Genomic DNA, 17,068 nt, shown 5'->3' on the forward strand with positions numbered 1-17,068 from the left:
TCTCAGGAGAGTATAATTTATAGAAAAGAATAAATTCATTTAATGTTTCTGGATCTTTGGTTCGTAGTGTCGTGTTTTTCAAAAACAGGAGTTTGCCAGCCTTATCCTGACCGCAATCGAACTTTGCGCTTGATTTCGACAAATATAACGAGGCGTGATCGGTTGACTCCTTATTAAATTGAAGTTTTACATTAATAAGTTGTGAGACAGTGCTTGGATTTTGAGGAGTAATACGAGTGTTATAGCTTCTTTATCTCAGCCAAAGGTCACTACTAACCTTACGAGCATTTTTACGTTTTCTGGAAACGCAACCAATAGTGAAGTCTCTAGCAACTGCTTTAAATGCATCCCAAACAGAAAAATGAAGATTATCAGTTTGGTTAAGGGAAAAATGTTCATTAAAAAAGGAAACGAGGAGTGAAAATTTTGATCAAGAAGAAGTGAGTTATTAAATCCATCTTCTAGGTAAGTTAGATTTTAAAACTATATCCAATTGAATGGAAATGGGGGCATGGTCTGAAATCAGAATAGACCCAATATCAGCGCTTCTTAAAGATTGGGATATATTGTGTGAAACAAAAAAATTATCTAATCTGGATTGAGTTTGGTGGGTTGGGGAGAAAAACGTGAATTCTCTAGTGGTGTTGTTAAAAATTCTCCAGGCATCAATGAGTTTATATTGGTGAATGGTTTGAACGGATAGTTTGTGCTTTATGAGGTTTAAAAGAAACCATTGAACTTTGATCTGTAAAGGGATCCATCACTTGGTTACAATCACCAGCGAGGATAAAATTGTCGCCAATACACGAGGAAATTTGCCGAGATACAGACTAAAACATAGGATCTCCATTAGTGGGTGTATAAACATTAAACAAAGATAACAGAGCACCTCCCACTTGTAGTTCAGTATATACCCATCTACCGTCCTCATCAGTCTGTTGAGAAAGCAGATTGATATTTAGCGATTTGTGACAGTTATAACTCTATTGCGTTTACAATCACCTGGAGAAAGACATTCCCGACCCATCCCTTCAACTTTAAAGATTCTATAGCATTGAAATGGGATTCCTACAAACAAACCATCTGCTCCTAACTTGGATAAATGCATTAATACACGTTGTCGTTTCATGCGAGAGTTCAGACCTCTGACATTCCATGATATGATTTTCAAGGACCTAAAAAGAACAATAAAATGTCAAGGAAAGGAAGGCCCACAAAGACCCTCGAGGAGCAAAAAGTAAGATTTGTAACATTCCAACTACAAAAGCATAAAATATAAAGATGAAGAAAAATTGAGAACAATAGATAGAGAAGTGAGCTAGAGAAAAGAAACCAAGAGAAATAGGAAGTGAGAAACTTGGGTAGAAAAGAAAAATACGACAAGAAAGAGAAAAAAGGAGGAAAGAAGATCATGAGAATAGGAAAGACAATAGAGAAAGATAACTGAGGAAAGTAGATAATGATGTGAGGATAGATTAATGAACCAGAAAAGGAAGGAGAAGAAAGAAGAAGATAATGTAATACAAGAATAGAAAACCTGAAGAAAAAGGAGGGAAAAAAAAAATGACTGAAATAGAAATAACATGCCTAATTCAAAAGATATCACAAAGGAGTGGGGGTAGGTGGACCCATTAGGAACAAATAGCGCGTCCAGACCCAACGAAACGAGAACAAACCACAGCAAATCAAATAAGGTCAGAGTACATAATGAGTGCATACATCCAAGGACCTGTAGGGAAGAAGGGGGGGGGGGGGAGAAAGGACAACAATATTTATCATACAGGGAAATAGAACAAGGAGAATATAGACACAGGAACAAATGGCTAAGAACAGACAAATATTCTAAATCGAAGTATTAGACGATAATATTTTGAACCGATAAACCAAGGACAGAATTCAATATATTAAATATGAGAACCAATAGCTTGGGAAGAGGAAGCTCCAGAAACGTCCAAAGAGTTAGTCTTGTTAAAGTTGATAATTCTGCAGTTTGACAGGATCTTCATAAGTCGTTGTTTTATTGTTACAGGTATCTTTGAAAAGGCAGGGGTGGAAGAGGCCATATCTAGCACCCATAGCTCGTAGAGCAGGTCTCGTATTCAAAAATTCTTAGCTGTAGACCTAGCATAATCTTGAGCAAAAAATAGTGAAGAACCGGACCAAGTAATACGTTAGACTTTGGCTGCCGAAAGTACCTTGAGTAGATCCGTATACTCGAAAGAACATGATGACCCCTCCTAGTGCTCTGAGAAGAAGAGGTGCCTGAGCGCTGATGACCAGGTCTGTGCGCTCTTTGAATATTGAGTGTAGTTCCTTCAGGCAAATGTAGTAATTTAGGAAGAAAAGACTTGAAGAAAGATAGTCCGGACCCTCCGAGCCTTCCGGTAAACCGTAAATGCGAAGGTTATTTCTTCTATTTCTGTTTTCCAAATCTTCGACCTGTTGCAACAATGCAACCTGAGACTAAAGAGTATTCACTCTCTCATGCATGTGAGAGGAGACACTCTGCTCCACTGTAGTAAGACGCTCGTTCATCTGAGACCAATTCTCCGTTAAGAACTGCAGCTTGGTGCAAGCATCCTCCATGAAGGGGAGAAGCGCTCTTATCTCTTCCAGCAGCACTTTCAGGGAGACAGGCGCAGAAGCATTCGATGGAGAAAGTGGATCTTTCTCGAGTCTTTTGGTGGTGACCTTACCAGTTGAAGCGGTTGCGTTCAAAGAAGGGGAAGCTTTAGAAGCGGAAGTAAGCGAGTTTTCCATCTTAGAAAATTCAGAGAAAATTCTTGAATTTTTAATAAACGTATGCGTGATACGTGGCGCAGAGGATCCCGCCTTCTTCAATCTTCCCATACAAAAGACAGAGATGATACATTGAGACCCAAGGATATTGTAATCTGATGAAAAACAAAACTACATCCTGTGAAAAGATATGAATGAGTGAATCGCGACAGTCTTGTTTGAGACGATTTGCCCTCCGTGAAAGCCTTGGCAGATATAACTTTTGCTCTTTCAAGATACAAAAAGCCTGTATGAGGTCTAGAAACACAGCAGCTGAATATATTCACAGCAGACATCACCAGAGCCAAAGCATCTTTCTTTTAGGCGCAGCGACAAAGGCAGAGTAAAAAGAAACCTGTCCAACAAAGATGCATCACAAAGAATATCCTGTTCAGATCCAAAGGAATTGAATTGTTAGTGCTGCGCCATAAATTGACAACCAAAACGTATTTGGCAAGAGCAGAGCCGGAAAGAACAGTAATTAGCCATAAGCAAACCCTCAAAGGCAAATGGCGGTTCACAAAAGGCAACGTAGGTGATATAATTGCATATTCCCAAGTGCCCAATATGCCAGAAGAAGAGTGGTGCCATCTAAAATGGCGGCCGCGCTCCGTGCATCAGAAATGCCGAGCGCGGCGCCTCAAATAGCTAATTAAGCAGGCTGTTAAAGCTTACAAAATGGAGGCGGTGCAGGTCAGGGCATTCTCCGACGTTGTAAACCGCTCACCACAAGGAAAAAGCGAACCGACCGGTGTAGAAATCCTGGAGCGTTATTCGAACGCTGCCATCCGCATCGGGCGCCAAGCCACGCCCCCCTGGAGACGGTACTTGTAAGAGCCATCCTTCTGTCTTCAAAAGCCTTGCAACCCCGAAACAGTGACTCATCATTGAGAGAGTAGTGCTGTTCCTGAAGCAGAGCTCCGTAATGTTGGTAGTTCCAGAGGCTGCTCCATCTTCGAGAGTGGTGTGTCAAATTGTTCTCAGTATTGGGGAATTGACTGTAGATTGAAGCCTGTTTGGTCACCCATCTTTTCCTCTGAAATGGTGGTCACAAGCTCCTAGTCTAATACTGAGCTGCTCCTCTGTGTCCAGAACTGCAGATCTGTGTAACAGCAAAATATGGCTGAAGCATTACCCCACAGATACTAGTGCTGCTCTGTTTTTGTTTTTTCTCCCCTTTTCTGTTTTCATCTAAAGTAGCCGGGTAGCACTCGCTCCTCTGCACCTTAATGGAATGGCAATTGAAATCGGAAAGTGGCATTTTTCTTTACCTTATAGCGACCACCGCCCTTGATTTGCTAGTCACGGACTCCTCCATCGCTCCTTGCTCACTCTGACCATGACCCACTTACTGTCACCATCCGCATTGGCAGGACACCACCATATTTCTCCATCTGGCGCATTAGGGATTCGCTGCTCCAGTCATAACTATTTGTAAATCGATTGGTGATAACATGCAGACAAACTACACCAGTCAAATCGCTTTGGCTTCCCTTTGGGAGGCATTTAAACTGGTTGTCTGCAGTGATTATATTGCCATATCTACCTCAGAACATCGACTCCGTAAGGAGAAGCAGAAGAACCTTGAACGTAGAGTCCTTGAGTTGGAAGCACTCCACAAGCACACTGGGGCCCATCGGGTTTGGAGGGAGCTAGAGCGACCGCACTTACTCCTTATGTGTCTTGATTTAGACATATGCTCTAGTTCGCTTGAAGCATAAGTACTACTTGGGTAGCAACTTCCGCGGGCGAATGCTGGTCCATCGTTTGCGTGCTAAGATTCACTTTGGCTCCGTTCTGGCAATTCATCCTACTCCAACCACTTCTGTCCATTTCGACACGCAGATTGCAGACGCCTTTCACAACTTTTATAAGCCTCCCGGATTTGATCTCACCAGATCAAGTTGGTTTCGTTTCGGGATTGCAATGTGGGGACAACACTCTGCGCATCTACCATTTGCCTTTCTTCTCTTGATCGACGCAGAGAAAGCGTTCAATAAGAGTCCACTGGCCTTACCTTTTGGGACTTTAAAATGCTTTGATTCTGGGGACCAGTTTCTTTTTTTTTTTTTTTTTAAAACCTTTATTTAGCACTGTGTACAAGACAAATACGGGCCTACAACCATCCGGCCGGCCTCGACACTTCTGAAGCTTGATAGCAAAGTATATGTCCACTCGGTGGCACGGCAGCACATAGAAGCATACGACCTATGTTACAATAAATCCACGTGCACCGAGTGGCAGGAGACAGCAAGGTTAATTTTAAAAAAAATTTTTTTTTTTTTTGTAAGGAGATACAGAAACTAGAACGGATCAGTGTACAGAACAGACGATCATATGATAAATGGGTAACAGCCAACAGGAGAGTCAACTAACAGTGAACACATCTAAAATGGCGGCACGAAACTATAATACCAGGATATAATAACGCAGCGAGGTGTGCCTCCCAGCCGCTACCCTCCTAACAGCAGTCCCCCCCACTGACCCTAGAAAAGACGTGAGAAAAGGACGGAAAAGGGAAAAAGAAGGCCCATAGAAATAAAAAAAAGTGCCGAAGAAGACCCCCCACCCTACACGCATGCCGAGGCTATGGCCTACCCCCCCCCCTAGCTACGTGTCTGTCGCCCCATAGGAACCCGAAATGTAGAATTAAGAAAAGAAGAAAGGAAAAAGAACCATAGAAAAAGAAGAGTGCACTACCCTATTACTCCCAGGAAAAGGAAAAGCGGGGAGGAGCCCACCCCACTGCCGAACTCCCGGACTCCCGCGCCGCCCGTACCTCCTGCGCCATGTACAGCACAGTATCAAAAGACCCACGTAAACCCGGTGGTCCCGAAGCAATACCCCCCAGCACTTCAGTACTTCACAAGTCTGCCCCCCGGCAGAAGAAGGAAACAGGGGGCGAAATCACAGCGACATGTAGCAAAAAACAGGTCATTAAAAACTACTCAGCCAATATAGCAAAACGTGTATCAGTCCAGGTCTCCGTCCGCCGATCCAACCAAAGCGACAACGAGCCTGCCATCACCCCTGTCCGGACCGGCAGATGTGGTTCAGGCCCGTCCATTGCTGCGAGTCACCTTCAACCAGGACAAAGAGACAAGATGGCCGCTCTCGAGGAAAGGGGACCATAAAGCCGTATCGTACCGCAGGGTCCCAAACGCAGCAGTAACATGCCACAGAAGCTCCAGCGATAGGTGCCTTCAGGGTAACATCTGGCAAGGGAGGTGAAAGGCTAGGTCTCAACAGGTAGTTCGTAGGCAGAGTCACAGCGTTCAAAATGGAGGGTGTCCCTGCAACTGTATCCGTGTCGATGGGTTGATGCGTTACATTGTAGCCAGGAGGACTCCGCGCCACCGCCCCTCCGCTCTGCAACATTGTTTCACCTCCAGGAGAAAACATGGGCGGCGGGGGATCCTCCAGCCGGGAACGTCCCGTTGCAAACAGTGCCTCATCGATTCTCCGGGTCAGCGCCCAGCAAGTACTCTGCATTGCCACTTTTAACGCCACGAGGGCGGCCAGTACATCCCCACAGGTCGGGTCTCTCAGTACCAAGCATCGGTCCGCCCTATCCCTCTGCTCCTCCGATGCGGCAATCAGCTCCGGGGCACATGGGCGCGCAGACCCTGCGAGTCCAGGGTCAGCCAGCGTCTCAGCAAGAAGAACAGGCGCCATCGTCATCTCCACTGCAGGCACTTAGTAGCGGGACAAAAGTGAGCATGTATACCGGAGATCCGAGGATGTAGACACCGGAAAAACTTCGTGCTCCACTCGGGAACTGCACAGGGCGAGAGCGCCCCACGGTTGCCGTGCGGACCGGCCGTTCGCCGCAGGAAGACACTTCAAAATAGAGTCCGCTCGCTTTCCTTCAGGGTGGCTGAGGAGAGCTAGTATTAGGGGGCTCCAACGTCGTCCACACCACTGCCAGCGCGGGGGGGAGTCCGACCCGGACGTAAGGGTCCGACTCCCGTCGCACAGCCAGCGTTGTCACCCCCGCGACCACCCGCAGTAATCCAGCTCAGCACCCCTTCCACATCCCTCGGCGTCCAGCGGCGGCCATCCACGCAGGGACCAGGGGGAGCGCCGGAGGTCGAAGCAAACACCGAGTCTGCTACCAAACCCGCCGACAAAGGTGTCAGGAGAACGCCAGTCACTTCAGTGCCGGTAATCCGCGGCGGTAGGGCGGCGCAGGTCAGGAGAATTGATCAGGATTATCAAAGGAAGCCAGACGGTCCACGGAGCCGGGAGCTCAAGCGTCCGTCCCGTCGGCCATCTTGGCTCCTCCCCCGGGGGACCAGTTTCTTGGTTGGATTGGGAGCCTCTAGAGCTCCCCTAGAGCTAAGGTGCGAGTTAATGCGCTTTTCTCTCTACCTTTCCCTGTGTGCTAGGGTATGAGACAGCGATGTCCGCTTCCCCCTCTTTTGTTTGCTCTCTATTTGGAGACCTTCGCCCAAAACATGAGGGCACATCCAGATATCTCTGGCATCACATTTGGTGGTGAGCAATATCCAATTAGCCTGTATGCGGCTTACATGATTTTAGCCATCTCAGACCCTTTGACTTCTCTCCCTGCCTTAATTTCGGAACACCAAATTAACACTTTGCTGCGCATCCTTTATCAAGCATTGCCTATTGACCCAACTCCATTACATGTCAGTAAAGAATAACGAGTGTATTTTTTTGGGGGGGCGGGGGATGTGTGGGGGGGGGGCTGGGAGAGAAGCCTCGCTTACGAAAAAATCTTCACTGCTTTCCACGCGACAGTGGCCATGCAGTACCTTCACTCCTGCGGTACTACTGCGCCTCACAACTACGAGCTCGGGTGGAGTGGAGTAGACCTCACCTCACGGAGAAACAGTTGTCTCATGGACAAGGCAGTTGATGGCTTCCAGATTTGGAAAGAACCCTGGCTTCCCAGGAAACCTAGGGTGTGGGGCACTTTATTTCTCGCTGTTCACGAGCTCTGTACTCTGCATTTGGAATGCAGTGGTGATTAAAGCTGGTTTGACAACTTTTCCCTCACTAATGTCACCTATCTTTGCCAATCCGGAGTTTGCCCCCAGGGCCCCAGCCCAACCGCATTCGACGATGGCTCGAAAGGGGTTGCAAACAGATTGACTGTCTATTTGATCTGCAGGGGATAATTCCCTTTGATCAACTAAAAATAGACTATGGCTTATTAGAAGTTGACTGCATTCAGTACCTCTAGATACATCACTGGGTGCTACACCCCTCCATCCGTCCCCTTTCGAAAAATGGCTAATCTTGCAGCGAAATGAAAAACTAATTATCTACAAATTTATACTATTCTTGGTTGTAGGAGACCACCACCTACTCTTCAGCAAATCGTCAGACCCCTTTCTGCTACTGAGGGGGCAGACCTATTTTACCGAGCTCGACCCATAACATGCCTAGCACAGAAACTGCATACATGATTGTGTCCTACTGGTATCTGACTTCGATGAAATGTCGGAGAGGGACTGGTTACTGCCCCAAGCTTATCCGTTTTTGTGATCAGGTTTTAAATGACCTAGACAATGCCTTTGCTACTTCATTCCACGTTTTTCCATCTATACTAGGGCTTCCTAATCCCCAGACTTTCCCCCTCTATTCTCGCAGAGGAAAACACATGGCATTGGCATTAGGTGCTGCCCAACAGGTTGTTCTGACGCTTTATGGGACTGACAATAAGACTAGATTAACATGCTCATTCCGCTAACAACTATTTGTGTGTCTTGATCTTTTGCCAGATAAGACTTACAGGCACACACCGTCACTTTAATAGTCACTAGCACCATAGTTCCATTGGTTGACCTGCAAAGTGATTTTATATTGGTATGTTTAGCCATTTTAGTATTAATAGTGTCTGAACACTTGATGGGGCCGAGTGTATTTGAAAGGCATGGCCACACCAGCCCTCACTGGCTGGACAGCACTGTTACAGGCATGCATAATCACTTTAGTACTCATTAGCTCTTTAGTTTCATTGGTTGGGTAGTAAAGTGATTATATTGGTTTCTTTATCCATTTTAGTATTGCTGATTGTGTCTTAATGTGTAAAAGTGTACTTGATGGGCACGGCTATACAAACACTCACTAGCTGGCCAGCAAAGAGAATATAGACAAGTTAAGTCACTTTCAGTTCTACAATGTACATATTATCAGCCCTTTATTGTCAAATTCGTTTTCGTCTGTTTTTAAATAATGTGCGTAATGCTTTTATAAGTTAATCATGGGCTTGTGTAATGGCTTTAATTTACTGTGCCCTTCATTGAAATACAGAAGAATGACTTGTTTATTTCAATTCGTAATGAATATCTTTGCTCGACAGGCAGAGATTACTCCAGGATGAACTGCTGCTTCCTTCGTTTTTCCTGTCTTCTCAGCCAATGATATTCTATATATTTAGGCAAGTGTGAGGTAAGCCAGAATGACTTTAAACTAGTTTCTTTGCGGAAGCAGTGTTTAGGATCAAGTAAACCCTGTGTGCTGTGTAACTCTAAGAATACAAATGTGCATGTTGTCCTGTTTGGTTGGCAAGGAGGGGGGTAAACCAAATTGAGTGGCTTCATTAATGGCCACTGAAGGCGGCATTGTGTTTGAATGCAACATTGGTGGATTTCACCAAGTGATATCCTAGAATAGTACAGCTATGGAGAAGCTTAGACCGTTAAGCAGTCATGTAAATCTTGTTGAGGTAATTTCGCAAAGCTTAGTGGGGTTTCTGCTTGGTCGTGTTTGTAGTGGCATAGACCACCAGTACCGTTCTACTTAGACTTGTCTTTCAAAAGTTTGCTGGGTCTTTAAGTCGTCAAATAAACAGCCAGCAAAAACTGAGGGGCAAAGCAGGCGTGTTAATGAACGTAATAGTTTACATTGGACAATACAAGTTAAAATAAATCACAGGGACATTTCTTTACTGGCACCAATGATGATTATCTTTTTGCCGTTTACCCATCTGATATTTACTGATGAGTCTTTACAAACTCTGATGTGCCGGAAGGTTTCATACAAGCGAAGAATAAGGATCCGGACTATTCTCTAAGAGTACCTTCCTTCTCTCAACAGGGAGAGTTCTCAAAGGGGTCAATCACTATCTTCACCTTTTCTCCGGTGGCTTACCAGCCTTCAATTACCTATGCAGTGGATCCAGTGTTTTAAGGTAACCTTGCTCGAAATTGAACTGTCTTTACTAGAGCTGCGTTTAGAGAACACTGTATCTGTTGATTCACAGACTAGACTATGTAAATGGCATGAAGAGGGCTGGCCAAAGAGTCATTGCGGACTTAGAAGTGTTCTACCATTCCTCCCCTGCTCTGCAGTCCTACCCCACTCCCTCATGCACGCTGCTGCAGCAGGAGGACAAAATAAAATGATAATAACATTGCGTTATAATTTTTTTTCTTTCTTTTGCTGCTTCCTGGCAGTGGGGCGACTCTCCTCTGCGTTAGCAGAAGAGCCACCACTAGTAATTGGCCAGAATAATTCTTTGGTGAATTTCAGGCAGTCACGTTCTGGCCCTAGACACTTTTTGCCCCATGCAGAACTAGATTATGTGGCTAAAAATCTGATATTTGAGTACTACTCCTTTTGAAAAGACAAGTTTGTGCAACTCTGATGGACTTTGTTTTCTGGCATTAATGATGAACACCTTTTGCCGTTTACCCATCTGACATTTGCTGATGAGACTTTACAATACTGAAATGCCAGAATTGCACTTTGACTCTGATATTATATTTGGAATTTCTCGATTGAAGCGGTTTGTGACTGTGTTTATTATTGCAGCACCTGGCTAATTTCGTTTGAGTAGCTTCCTATGTCGCTAACCTCTTTCGATGGAACTTTCCACTCCCTTCCCTCAACGCCAGCAGGTGAATCATTTCAAGGTAAACTAAACCTAGGAGCTTGTTTCTTTGTGACACTGCACAGCATACATGTGTATCTGTAACTATCTGGCATTTTTAAATAAGATATATTGAAACGTGTACAGCATGAAAAACTGAGACCAGACTTTTAAATCCAAGTGATTCTCACTGCGAAAGACCGTGAACCTTTTTGAGTTGGCAGTTCGGGCACCATGAAAATAATCTGAACTGTTAAAACTGTTCCAGCCTGGGGCAGGAGAAAGGACATATTTTAGTCAGTTGTTTACTGCCCGTTGGTGTTTGGCTCCTGTCATCTCACTTCTCTCTGAAAAGCGGAGTAATTTTTGTGCAAATACCAGTTTGCTTCATCTCTTAAATCTATATTTCGTTAGCATAACGAGTTCTCACTCTTTTTGCTGAACTGTCGCACAGAAAGTATCACCTATTGTTGAGGATGCATCATAAGAGCTAATGAAGGTACATGTTGGCATTCATAAACGTTTGCGATTATTCTGGAGATTTCATTTGGAATGGCAGATAATCTGTTCGCTTCCCAAGTTGGCCTCTTCACCTTCTGTCAGTTGTAGTTAGTTCGTCTTTCAATGGCTTGCTGTTTGTTTGTTGTGTACTGTTTTGAAAAGATCTTAATGTTGGCGCTATTCGCAGCAGGAGTCTTTTGCCTTTCTGAGAGTCAGTCACTTAGAGTTTGCACTTTAATTTCCGTTTATAAATGTCCCAGTGATACTATCTGTCCAATGGCCTCAACTGTTAGTGAAGGTATATTTTACTCCGCTGCCTTGTACCGTTCGCTGAAGATGCCACCAAATAGTTTTTTCTGGTTTTTCTGAAGATTGTTTCCCCATAAGCCTTTATAGTTGAGTTTACGAATGAGGTGCCACTGCATTTTGGGAACCAAATGCAGACGGAGTGCAGTGGCTACCCAGGGTGAAATGTCCCTTGGATGTAGATCCATCAACCCCATCTAATTTATTTTCATGTCACTATAATGGAGCGAAGCATTTACTCTAAGTTAATCAAATTATTTTTGATCGAAAGCAGTTGCAACTTATATTGTGGGTGTAGCACTAAATACAGTGGGGAAACTAACAATTGGAGGGCCAGTATTAGTAGAACTTAATATCCATTGCATTTCAACTCTTACTCATGCTAGCAGTAATATTAAGAAGATCGACTAGTATTAACTGTTATAGTGTACAAGTGCTGTACTGTAAGCAAGGCCACTGGAATTATTCAATTCTGCAGCCGTGGCATTTTTTTGCATAAGGATACATTATCCACATAATTGAACATCTGCATAATCTGCAGATTTAATGAAAAAAAAAAATAATCTCTACCTCCAATGGATAAAAAATTACTAAATGTGCAGTGGCTTGAATTGCCCCCCAGTGGAAGGGCCTTTACAAATGTCGACGGTCACCTTTCATTTGAGTATTAAACTGTTACTAATGAGGTGGAAGCTTTACTCGGACAGCGTTAAAATGTTTAAATAAAATGAATGTAGTGATACTTATACAAAATGTGTTGCATAATTTCTTTCATTGCCAAGTAATTTATTTTACCCTCGGTCATAAATTGGTCCTTCCCTGTCCATTTGTCACCCTGGCAAGCACTTAACACAGGCGCTGGCTCTCTTGATGATGGAGTCAGCAGTACAGTAGTAATAGTACGATTAGTAGTATTACTAATTGAGGGGGTTTTAGTACCAACCAGCTTAAGTGACAGTGATGCAAGTAGGGGGTAAAAGCTTTAGCTATAATAGTTGTAAGATGATGTTGCTAAAGGCTTTTGTACACTGTACCAGGGCTTAAACTACCCTTGAATTCAGCTAATCACAGTTCAAGGTGAGCCACATTCTCTTCATGTACCCTTGGCTCTTTGTGGTAATTGAGGAAAGTTCAGGATCGTAACCTGCAAAAACAAATCATACAGAGCTGTTCGAGGTAGTATAATGTCCAAACAAAGAACACTACAATATGTTTTAACTAGGTTCTGCCATGCATCACAACTAAAAAAAAAAAAAAATCTCAACGAAAAATGTTGTCTTCCTACAATAGTGGGTCTACAATGCTATATTCTGGTGTATCCTAGGTCTTTTCAGCCTGCACCAGTCTTTCTTACCTTCAACTTCAAAATGCTGGTTTTTGGTGCAGACTGACAGATAGGTTGTGCTCGGTTAGCTGAAGTATGTCCATTTCAATTTGTATCCGGACTAAAGAGTATTCTATGAAGAATTTGCATTTTCACTACTAGACACTCCCTCATTAGTGCAGTTTCATAAATTCATCAATCTAGTTACTCCAGTAGTAGCCGGGCGGTAACTTAAAAAGTTGAACTCTTGCCAGTAGCAAGGCAGTTGTTTAAGAAGGGCCTTATCTTGGGAATTTGCTGTGTGCAATTTAGTCCTTTGAGCAGTTTTCCGTTTTAGGTTCAAAGTGAGCTCTACAAAATTATTTTGTTGAATGCCAAAAAAAATATTATAAGAACCATTCTGGAGACAGGACTTCTAAGAGCCATCCTTCTGTCTTCAAAAACTTTGGAACCTCGAAACAGTGACTCTTCATCAGGAGAGTAGTGCTGTTCCGGATCAGAGCTCCGTAATGTTGGTAGTTCCAGAGGCTGTTCCATCTTTGAGAGTGGTGCCTCAAATTGGTTACAGTATCTGGGAATGGGCTGGAGATTGCAGCCTGTTTGATCACCTATCTCTTCCTCTGAAATGGTGAACACAAGCTCCTAGTCTAATCTGAGCTGCTCCTCCATGTCCAGAACTGCCGATCTCTGTAATAGCAAAATATGGCTGACGCATTCCCTCCTAGATAGTAGTGCTGCCCTGTTTCTGTTTTTTCTCCCCTTAACAGTTTTAAACATCAAGTAGCACTCGCTCCACTCCTCCTTCATGGGATGGCAATTGGGATCGGAGAGTGCAATTTTTCATTTTTTTTTTTTTTTTTTAACGACTGCTGCCCTTTAATTGCTAGTTATTTACGCCTAAATCGCCCATCGCTCACTCTGACCACGACCCACTTGCTTTTACCATCCGCATTGGCAGGACACAATTATATTTCTCCTGCTTGCGCCTTAGGGAATCGCTGCTCCAGTGACCCGCGACAGTCATAACTATTTGTAAGTCGATTTGTGATTGTATGCAGACAAACAATACCAGTCTGATAGCATTGGCTTCCCTTTGGGAGGCATTGAAACTAACTGGTTGTCTGCTGGGATTTTATTGCCATATCTGCCTCAGGACATCGACTCCGTAAGGAGAAACAGAAGAACTTTGAAAGTAGTCCTTGAATTAAAAGCACTCCACGTGCCCCTGGGGCCCATTGGGTTTGGAGGGAGCTAGAGCGATCGCGCTTGCTCCTTAAGCGCCTAGATTTAGACAGTGGAATATGCCCTAGTTCGCTTGTACCCAAGTACTACCTGGGAAGCAACTGCTGCGGGCTAATGCCTGCCCATCGATTGCGTGCTAAGATTCACTTCTGCTCCATTCGGGCAATTTGCACTACTCCAACCACTACTGTCCATTCTGACACGGAGATGCCATTTGCAACTTTTATAGTCCTCCCAGATTGGTTTCATTCCGGGATGGCAGTGTGGGGACAACACTCTGCACATCTATCATTTGCTCAACAAAGTGTCTCGGTCCCAAAGGGACGCCCTTCTCTTAATCGACACAGAGAATACGTTCAATCAGAGTCCACTGAGCTTACCTTTTTTTAGACTTTAGAATGCATAGTTTCTGGGGACCAGTTTCTTGGTTGGATTGGGAGCATCAGTAGCTCACCTAGAGCTAAGGTGGGAGGTAATGGGCTTTTCTCTCTAGCTTTCCCTGTGTGCTTGGGCATGAGACGGACTCCCTCTTTTGTTTGCTCTATACAGGGCCCCTTGCCCAACACATGTGGGCACACCCAGATATCTCTGGCATCACATTTGGTGGTGAGCAACATCTAATTAGCCTGTATCCGGATGACCTGATTTTAGCCTTTTCAGACCCTTTGACTTCTCTCCCTGCCTTAGTTTCGTAACTCCAGACTTTTGGATCCCTTTTAGTGTTTAAAGTCAAAATGCAAAAATCAAAAATTTTGAATCTTTAGATTCTCTTCTCCCCCCCACCCCCCCCCCCCAAAAAAAAGAAGCTACCTTTATGTGCCCAATTCCCTTCTTTTAGGCGTCTACTTCCTTATCTCTGGATCCATTTGGCAAATACTGTGACCATTGCTCTTACCTGTAGCGCGTTAACCAAACCACTGCAGTCAGATATCCGTTTCTGGAATGACCAGGGCTTATCCTGGATGGGTAGGATCACAGCATCCTTTATCAAGGATTGCCTGTGACCCCACCTATTGACCTCACTCCATGCCAATCGAGATTAACAGGTTTATTTGGGGGGTGAAGGGGGAGGTGGCTGGGAGAGAATCCTCGCTTACATTAAAATGTTCACTTCCGCACTACTCACGACTGTGGCCTTGCAGTACCTTCACTCCTGCGATACTACTGAGCCACGCAACTACAAGCTCCGGTGGAGTAGACCTCACGAGAAACACTGGTGTCTCATGGACCAGGCGGTCTCTGGCGCCCATATTTGGAAAGAACCCTAGCTTATCAAGAAACATGGGGTTCTGTAGTAGGGGATCTCTGTGTATAGTCATAATCTAGTGAATAGTCCCGCCCATGTGCGTGGACCCCGGAGCAATAAAAAATAATCTCTAAAAGGTGACAAATCATGCAGACCTATATACACCTTTAAGAGAGAATTTAATTTAAAGACAGATAATGCAGCCTATACCCACAGGCTACACTGTCCAGTACTTCAACTAGAATTCCACCAACATCCACAAACAGCCCTGCCTGTCTAGTTTTTCTCCACAAAGGAAAAAACCCTGCCTCTACCAGCAAAAGCCTCTGGAATGATAGAGAGGAAGGAGAGGACAGACAAGCCCCATAGGCTGCCATTATGTGGCTTGGAACAGGATACTGTGCCTTTAAGAAAACTTTCCAGTTTTCCAGAACTTTCCCCAGTATCCCAGAATGCCCAGCAGGTCCCATTTACTTTCAGTTCTTTTTTCCGGCTCCTGCTAGCAGGACCCTGGAGCATTGAGCTCTCCCCTTTTCAAGGGTTTAATTGAGATTTTGGCAATTTTTGTCACTTTTTCTTGTGTTTAGTAGCTGGTACTGTCAACATGCCTGGCTTGTTCGACAAGTGCCCGGAATGTGGTCGAAAGAAGGCTAAAACTCATCCACACGAGGTGTGCATAGGTTGCCTTCCCCAGTCCCACGTGCCTGAAAGCTGTACCATCTGCCACTCGTTCTCTGCCAGGACCCTGAGGGACAGAATGAAGATCAGGCTTCAAGTTCTGGAGGAACGAAGACTGAAGGCACCAGGTGGGTCTGGAGGGGCTGATTTGGCCCATACTGAGGCCTCTGGGGGGCTCCCCAGGGGCAGGAAGACCAGTAAGTGCTCCCACTCGACGTCGAGGAGGATGACCACTGTCTGTTCGCCGTCCCCCCAGGGCTCTGGGGAGAAGCGGCGTCGACGATCGCCGTCGAGGGACTTGAATAGGCCGCCGTCGACTACATCGGCGTCGGCGACGACGCCGTTGTCGGCCCCGTCCAGCGGTCGTCGTCGAGATGGGACCCGGCGTCTGCCTTCGCCGTCTAGGGATCGCAGCTCGCCGTCGATGAAGAGGAGATAGACGTCGAGACGCTTGAGGTCGACGTCGAGACGCTTGAGGTCGACGTCGAGACGCTTGAGGTCGACGTCGAGACGCTTGAGGTCGACGTCTAGACGCTTGAGGTCGACGTCTAGACGCTTGAGGTCGACGTCTAGACGCTTGAGGTCGACGTCGAGACGCTTGAGGTCGACGTCGAGACGCTTGAGGTCGACGTCGAGACGCTTGAGGTCGACGTCGAGACGCTTGAGGTCGACGTCGAGACGCTTGAGGTCGACGTCGAGACGCTTGAGGTCGACGTCGAGACGCTTGAGGTCGACGTCGAGACGCTTGAGGTCGACGTCGAGACGCTTGAGGTCGACGTCGAGACGCTTGAGGTCGACGTCGAGACGCTGGAGGTCGACGTCGAGACGCTGGAGGTCGACGTCGAGACGCTGGAGGTCGACGTCGAGACGCTGGAGGTCGACGTCGAGACGCTGGAGGTCGACGTCGAGACGCTGGAGGTCGACGTCGAGACGCTGGAGGTCGACGTCGAGACGCTGGAGGTCGACGTCGAGACGCTGGAGGTCGACGTCGAGACGCTGGAGGTCGACGTCGAGACGCTGGAGGTCGACGTCGAGACGCTGGAGGTAGACGTCGAGACGCTGGAGGTCGACGTCGAGACGCTGGAGGTCGACGTCGAGACGCTGGAGGTCGACGTCGAGACGCTGGAGGTCGACGTCGAGACGCTGGAGG

General features: G+C 45.7%; 1 long non-coding RNA gene across 6 annotated transcripts in view; it reads left to right on the forward strand.

The window, feature by feature from the left end:
- The window catches only part of LOC146831217 (uncharacterized), a 158,376-nt gene that overhangs the window by 35,427 nt on the left and 105,881 nt on the right, over positions 1 to 17,068 (forward strand). For 5 of the 6 annotated variants that reach the window (XR_014961530.1, XR_014961527.1, XR_014961532.1 and 2 more), the window contains 3 exons: positions 9,110 to 9,198; positions 9,847 to 9,940; positions 10,564 to 10,664. This is a non-coding gene — a long non-coding RNA (uncharacterized LOC146831217). The remainder of the gene's footprint in view (positions 1 to 9,109; positions 9,199 to 9,846; positions 9,941 to 10,563; positions 10,665 to 17,068) is intronic. The other variant, XR_014961531.1, reaches the window with a different exon arrangement.

Source organism: Triturus cristatus, chromosome 5_1 (assembly GCF_964204655.1).
Source record: "Triturus cristatus chromosome 5_1, aTriCri1.1, whole genome shotgun sequence".
Classification (NCBI taxonomy): domain Eukaryota; kingdom Metazoa; phylum Chordata; class Amphibia; order Caudata; family Salamandridae; genus Triturus; species Triturus cristatus.